This window comes from Chinchilla lanigera, unplaced genomic scaffold, assembly GCF_000276665.1.
Source record: "Chinchilla lanigera isolate Chin_1 unplaced genomic scaffold, ChiLan1.0 scaffold00155, whole genome shotgun sequence".
Classification (NCBI taxonomy): Eukaryota; Metazoa; Chordata; class Mammalia; order Rodentia; family Chinchillidae; genus Chinchilla; species Chinchilla lanigera.
Genome location: NW_004955556.1, coordinates 1,943,949 through 1,952,031, shown reverse-complemented (window position 1 = coordinate 1,952,031; position 8,083 = coordinate 1,943,949).

Sequence of the window (8,083 nt, the reverse complement as noted above, 5' to 3'; positions counted from 1 at the left end):
GTAACTTTACTAGGAAATTCCTTGGTTGGTCATAGTCACTTGATTGTACCAGGAAATACTATATTTCAGTATGTAATCTTAAATCTTTTTCAGGAATATTCTTTGAATTGTTATTCATAATTGCTCTTGATTTACCATTTGTTCCAAATCCTTGCTCTGCTTTCCTTTTTTAAAACATCTGCTATCTTTATATGATGTGATCAAAACTACAGTGAATGCTACTCTGAGGCCACCCAATGGAAGGGCAGGAACTCTTGATGTAAGAAGCGATACACTGAACTTTGGTAGCAGTGTATGCAGAGTTTTAACTCATTCAGTGTAGTCAGTTGGCTGTGAGTATGGCTGAAAGTATGCTTTGAAGTGTGCCATAGTCATACATAGATCACAAACAACACTTTCACTGGAGTTGTGCAACTGTGCTGCTTCAGATTCCTGCTTTTTAAAAAATGCCACCACAGGAGATGAAATGTGTATCTATGGGGGCTGGGGATTTAGCTCAGTGGCAAAAGCGCCTGCCTGGCAAGTGCAAGGTCGTGAGTTCGGTTCCCGGTATCGGAGAAAAACCAAAAAAAACAAAAAACAAAAAACAAAAAAAAGAAATGTGTATCTATGGTTATAATCCTTTATCTTTTCTTTTTTGAAAATCTTTTAATGTCTTTACTGTTCACCTAGAATGTGAGCACTAGTTGGTAAATTCTTAATCTTATTTTATAGAACATTTTTGTTTTATATTTCATATATGTGTGTTTTTCAGTTTTTCTGTTGAAGATATAGAACAGGGCTGGCAAACTCTCCAATGGGCCAGGAGGTAAATATTTAAGGCTTTATGAGTAGTATGATCTCAGATGATACAACTGCCTCAGCCACTGTCACTATAGGATAACAGCAGTCATTTGCTTACAACATGTACAATATGTAAGCACATGGCATAAAATTTCACAAAAAAGCCAACAGTACATATCTGGCCTGTGAGCCACAATATGTGGACTATACATAAAGAGAAAACAATAGAGGTATGGAAAGATTAATTTTTATAGTAGTTATCTTGTATTCAGACTTCAAAATGAATTTTCTAAAACTATATTTAAGTAGTAAATAAGTAAGCAAAAGATCATGTTCTAATTTTCTAATATTTATAGCAATTATTCCTCTTTGTAGCCTTAGTACACTGGTCAAATAACTCTGGAAAACAATCCTCAGTGATAATGCTAACAGAAGTTTTGGTATTTTGTTAACAGGAAGGCTCTGTTTTTCTACCCTCAAATCTCATGCTGCCATTGGTTTCTTAAAAATCATGTTCAAGCTTCAGCTATTATGGTTGTTATTAGGTATATTTTAAGATCTAAATATAACTGTTTCATGATGAGGTCATTACTACCACTTTTTTATTGTAGCAGTAGACCAATGAAGTGCTCCACAGATAATCCATAATGCCCATTGAATTTCACTGACCTGTTTGACAGACACTTTCCCAATCTTCTGGTTCAATTACTCAAACCTCAAGACAATGTAGAAGAAAATTCTTCTGAGGAATTAGAAACATTTAGGTAGGGAATGAAACTTTTTTTGTAGAGTTTTTGAAAGTATTTTTCTTTGAGATTTAATGAAAAATAAATCATTGAAATGCCTTCTGAGTACCCAATGTAAACCTCACTGAAAAATTGTATAATATTCTAGGGAGATTAGGGCTAAAAGGTCTAAAGAAAAATAAATTACTAAAACTAACATGAGAATAACATCTATAATTTTTATTTCTAAAACATTTTGGTTTAAAACCCAAGCATCATTAAAAATATGTATCTTACCCATCGTTAAAACCCTGTATGGAGTCCTGGGTACAAATGAACTGAAATTCTGGGCATCCATCTGGCTTCACCCTTCTATTCTGAACAGTGGAGCAGGGATGGAAAAGGCCTGGGGCTGTGCATCTCCTGTGTGTTGCCCTTCATCTCTATTCTTCTCTGGCAAGTTGAAAGGATGTAAATATATATACATGGTTATATTCATGTATTTTAAAATACACTTTAAATTTACTTTTATATAATCACAAAGGTATCAATGAGTTTTATGTTCATATCCTAGGCAGTAAATGATTTATTACTGCTACAAAATTTAGTAGTTCAATCAGAAGTTTTCAATTTGAAATTCACCTTTCAAGAATAAAATGAAAACAAACACAATCAAAGTAAAAAATGGCAGAGTGCTGTCAGCTACTCAGCTTCTCCAAAACAAAGTACCAAAAAACTGGAAACGACAGTCTGGAGAGAAATCAAAGGTATTCTAAACCACATGAGATCCACAGGGGAACTGACAGAAGAGAAGAAGAAAGCAGAATTTACTGCTACAGGAGAAATAGCTCACTGCAGCAGATCAGAGACCACACAGTATGGCTGGAGCAGCGGTGGGCAAGAAGTCAGCAAAAGGAACTTTGCTTCTCACTGGGAGACTAAGACCTGACCTGGATGAGAAGAGTCTTGTGCAGTTGGAGGCAGCAGTGACAAAACAAGACACTTTCCTGACCAGCCCATTCCACAGTTATCAGTGGGTGAGTGAACCAGAATGGCAGTAACCCACACCCAATCTCACACAGTAGGAGCTGGAGGGTGGGACCACCATTTTATCTCAAAGTGCTCTGGGACTCAAATTCCAGGAGACATTTCCTAGGAAAGATAAGATACTAGTGATAAAATGACCTAACATAAGAAAAATACAAACAACACAGAAAACAAAATTTAAAAAACCAGAAAATTACAAGACACAGAAGCAAAATGCAATCCCAGACTTCCAGCCCATCAAAGACAAATCCAGATGACAACAAGGTAGAGGAAATAAAAAGCCATCCACCTGAATTTACTAGAATGACAATAGAAAAATTTAAAAAAAAATACATGAGGATATCAAACCAGAAATAATCTCACAGGTAAAAAAGAGATGTTGACCATAATGAAAAACTTGCTTAGCAAATCTAGAGTAGACATAGATAAAAAATAGATTAGCATAAAAGAAAACAGAAACTATGAATACCCAAAATAGGAAAGAAATCCATGGAACAGATTCAAAAGATATCTAGAAAATTAAAAATTCCATTGTAAGCTTGCAAAACCATACAAAAGAAAGTGAAGACAGAATATCAGACCTAGAAGACAGGATTGTGGTTAGCAATCACAAGAAAAAGATCTCTTAAAAATAGCAAGGGACCATAAAAAAACAATCTAAAAACTTCAACCTGATGCAAAGAACAACAAAAGACTGACTGCAGTCAATGAAAATGCAGGAGTCTGTACAAATGACACAAAAAAAACTGGTTCAGAGAAGTAATAGTAGAAAACTTCCCAAGCATGGAAAAAGAATTTGACATACAGTAAGTGAGGCATACAGAACTCCAATTAATCATGACCAAAATAAATCTACACAAAGGTATATAATAATGAAGATTCCAGAAATTCAGCACAAGAACAGAATATTAAAACCTGGTAGAGAAAAGAAACAAATCACCTATAAAGGAAAGTCCATCAGAATCACAGCAGACTTCTCAACACAAACCCTTAAATCAAAGAGAGCTTAGTATGAAGTATTTCAAACCCTGAGAGAAAACAGCTTCCAACCCTGACTGATGTTATCTTACAAAATTATCTTTCAGAACTAAGGGAGAAATAAATACTTTATTATAAAGTACATCTGAAGACATTCATGACAACTAAACCAGCTCTACAAAGAGTTTTGAAAGATAATTTAGAAAGAGAAAAAAAGGCCCACAATTCCAAGAGTACCAATAGAAAGAAGAAAGGCAGGAGAACCAGTTAAACAGAGGGAAAAGACAGGGCACTATCAACAGGAAAATTATATGAGGAAGACAAATCAGTATGTATTAGTTATAACCATCAATGTAAATGGTCTCAATTCATTAATTGAAAGAAACAGAATGGCAGAATGGATCAAGAAATAAGATACAACAATATTCCACACTCCAGAAACTCATTTAACTCAAAAAGAAATTCACAGATTGAAAGTCAAAAGATGGAAAACAATATTCCATGAGACAGGAACCCAGAAAAACAGCAGAAATAGTTATTCTACTCACAGTGAGAACTTCAAGCCAAGACTGATCAAAAGAGATAAAGAAGAACACTACACTATAAGAAGAGATAACAATCATGAATATATATGCACCAAATACAGGGGAACCTACCTATACAAAACAAATATTAGCAGACATTAAAAATCTAACACAATTAAGCATTAACACAATTGTAATAGGGGAACTTAAGACCTTATTGTCACAAATAGGTAGATCAACTAGACAAAATATCAACAAAGAAACAGAAACTGAAAATAAAATTAAAAATTTACCAACAAAGAAAAGCCCAGGACCTAATGATGGTTTCACTGCTCAAGTCTATAAGAAACTTAGAGAACTTATGGTAATGCCATTACTTGTCAAACTCTTTAATGAAATTGAAAGAGAAACAATATTCCCAAAGTCATTCCTGGATGCAAATACTACCCTTACCCTGATACCAAAACCAGAGAAGGACCCAATCAAAAAACAAAACTACAGGCTAGTTTCCCTAATGAACATAGATGCAAAAATCCTCAACAAGATACTGCTAAACACAATGCAGGAAATCATCAAGAATATTATGCATCATGACCAAGTAGGATTCATCCCAGGGATGCAAGGATGGTTCAACATATGCAAATCAATAAATATAATACACCATATTAACAGAACTAAAGACAGAAACCACATGATCACCTCAATAGAGGCAAAAAAAAGCATTTGAAAAAGTCCAACATCCATTCATGATAAAAAGATACAGAAAATTGGAATAGATGGTCTTTATCTGAATCTGATAAAAGCCATGTATGGCAAACCAACAGCCAACATTATACTAAATGGTCAAAAACTGAAAACTTTCACTCTAAAATGAGGAACAAACCAAGGATGTCCACTATCACCACTCCAATATAGTTCTAGAAACATTAGCCAGAGCAATTATACAAGAGAAAGAAGTAAAAGGAATAAAATAGAAAAGGAAGAAATTAAATTATCTCTATTTGCAGATGACATGATACGTTACAATGAAGACCCCAAAAACTCCACCAAAAGACTTCTAGATATAACAATCAGATTCAGTTGCACAGCTGGAAACAAAGTCAACACTCAAAACTCAATAGCATTTGTGTACACAAATAACAAATTCACTGAGAGAGAAATTAAAGAAATCACATTTTTCACAATAGCATCAAAAAATGAAATACTTAGGAATCAATTTAGCAAAGTAAGTAAAAGATCTCTACATTGAAAACTACAGTACTCTCAAAAAGGAGATCAATGAAGCTACTGGAAAATAGAAAGATATATTTTGTTCATGGATAGGTAGAAACAATATAGTAAAAATAGCCATCTTCTCAAAATTGTTAGACAGAGTTAATGCAATCTCAAATCAAAATACCACTGGTATACCTCACAGAATGAGAGAAAACATTCCTAAAATTCATTTGGAACCTGAAGAGACCTATAATAGCAAAAACAATTCTGGGCAATGAAGGTAAGGCAGGTGGTATCACAATCCTTGACTTGAAATTATACCACAGAGGTACTGTGATCAAACAGTACAAAACTGACAAAAACAAACAGACAAAAACCCAAACAAACAGAAAAACCCCAGAGGATCAGTGGAACAAGATTAGAAAAGGCAGAAACAACTTCAAACACACTCAGCCATCTTATCTTTGACACAGGGGTCAAACACATTTACTGGAACAAAGCCTCTTTAATGAATGGTGCCAGAAAACCTGGCTTTCCACATATCCAAAACTAAAACTAGACTCATGTGTTATCACCATTCACTAAACTAAAATCAGAATGAATCAAAGGTCTAAACATTAAAAGAGAAACACTAAATCTGCTAGAAGAGAGAAGAGGTAGAAGCAATAAATGTAAGCAAAGACTTCATAAACAAACCCTGACTGCACAGGAAATACTACAAAGAATCAACAAATGGGATCTCATCTTATTAAAAAGCTTTTACCCAGCAGAAGAAGTCACCAACTGTATGAAAGAACAACTCACAGACTGGGAAAATATCTTTGCCAACTGTTCTTCATCAGAAAAAGGACTAATATCTAGAATATACAAAGAACTGAAAAAAATCAGAGCCTCCTCCAATATAAAGACACAATCCAAAGATCAGTATCTGAAATGAAGACACATCTCAGAATAACAAACAGCAAACACATGAGAAAATGTTCAACATCACAGATTATTCTAGAGATGCAAATTAAAACACCGAGATTCCATCTTACTCTAGAAAGAATGGCTATTAACAAATCAACCAATAACAAATGCTGGCAGAGATCTGAAAAAAAAAAAAAAACCCTTCTCCACTGTTGGTGGGAGTGTGGACTGATGCAACCACTGTGGAAATCAGTGTAGAGATTCCTCAAAAAACCAGCACTGGAGGTTCCATTTGACTGTTTTTTTCTTGGTATCTTCCCAAAAGAATTAAAAGCATCATACCACAGCAATATATGTGCACCCATACTTACAGAAGCACAGTTTATAATAGCTTAATCTTGGGAACAACCCACATACCCCTCAATTGATGAATGAATAAAAAGATGTGTTTTTTTTATACAATGGAGTACTACTCAGCCGTAAAGAAGATAAACTTGAGACATTTACAGCTAAATGGATGGACCTTGAGACCATACTCTTAAGTGAAATAAATTGGACACATATGTGTAAATATCACAGTGTCTCTCTGGTATGAGCAACTGAACGTGTAAGTAAGAACCAAAATGTGTAATAGGTATTGTGAATTAGGCAGTAACTGTTCAAAGGAAAAGGGGAACTGGGTAGGAGTGGAAGAGAAAAAATGAGAAAAAAAAGGATAAAATGGAAACAAAGCTTTGCAAATAAGGAGGGGAAGAGGAGTTGAAGAGAGGGGGGAAAAGGGGGAACTAAGATATATCATACATAGGTCCAAATTCTCTATAATGAATGTGATCATTACACAGATCTGAATTATACCACCAATAAACTTAAAAAAGAAAACAAACACAATCATCATTTCCATAGTTATTTATTTAATTTCACTGGAAAAGTAATAATCATCAAGCTATAAAAATGTGAGGCATATATTGTCCTTAAAGAAAGGACATGTGTAACATCAAGACCTGAAGGACTTTTTTTTACAATTTCTAAGGGCCAGATAAATAAAAATAATTCAGACAATAATTTTTTTTGTTTGGTTTTCTTTGAGATGAGTCTCATTTTAGCCCAGATTATTCTCAAACTTGCAGTCCTCCTGCCTCATCCTCCCAAGTGCTGGCATTATAGACTACTGCCACCATCCCAAGCTATACACAGTGTAAACAGCTAGAGTCATCAATGTTATTTAATATCAAATATATTTCTGAAATGTAATTATTTTTAAAATGAGAATTATCAATTTTAATTCAACCAATTTAAGTGTTCATTTAGTCAAAGGAATAAAATAATCCTCTTAAAAAATTTAGATAGGTTACTATCAGTAATTTTCTCAGTACATAACATATTCTGATCTGTACTGACTCATACTGTACAAAGACATGTATGAATGGCTTTGTAGCTGATAATTAGATGTGACTGGGCACAAAACTAACTGACCAAAATATCACTATAATTCTATGAAAAAAGTCCTTTATTTTTTTATTGTACTTGCCTTTTTTAAAGAGAAAAAAAATATTTCAAAACAGTAGTAGGGTAACAATGGTTAATACATTGCATTTTGTTATTTTTATATACTCATAGTACAAGATATCAGCATTTAATTGTCCAAAAAATATTAGCACAAACCTTTCTTTTCAATAAACTAAGAGAAACTAGTAGTGTAACTATCTTCACTATCTTTTATGTATGTGTACTTTTTTTTGCTTTTCCCTTTTCTCCATTTCCCCATCTCAGTTTCTCCTTCTGTTTGAAGTTTTGAAGCAAGTCGTTTTTAAAATTTTTTTATTTTAAAAATTAAAAAACTGACAAAACAACAATGAAGACAAAAATCAAAACAAAACAAATATAACAAAAATGATACATGAC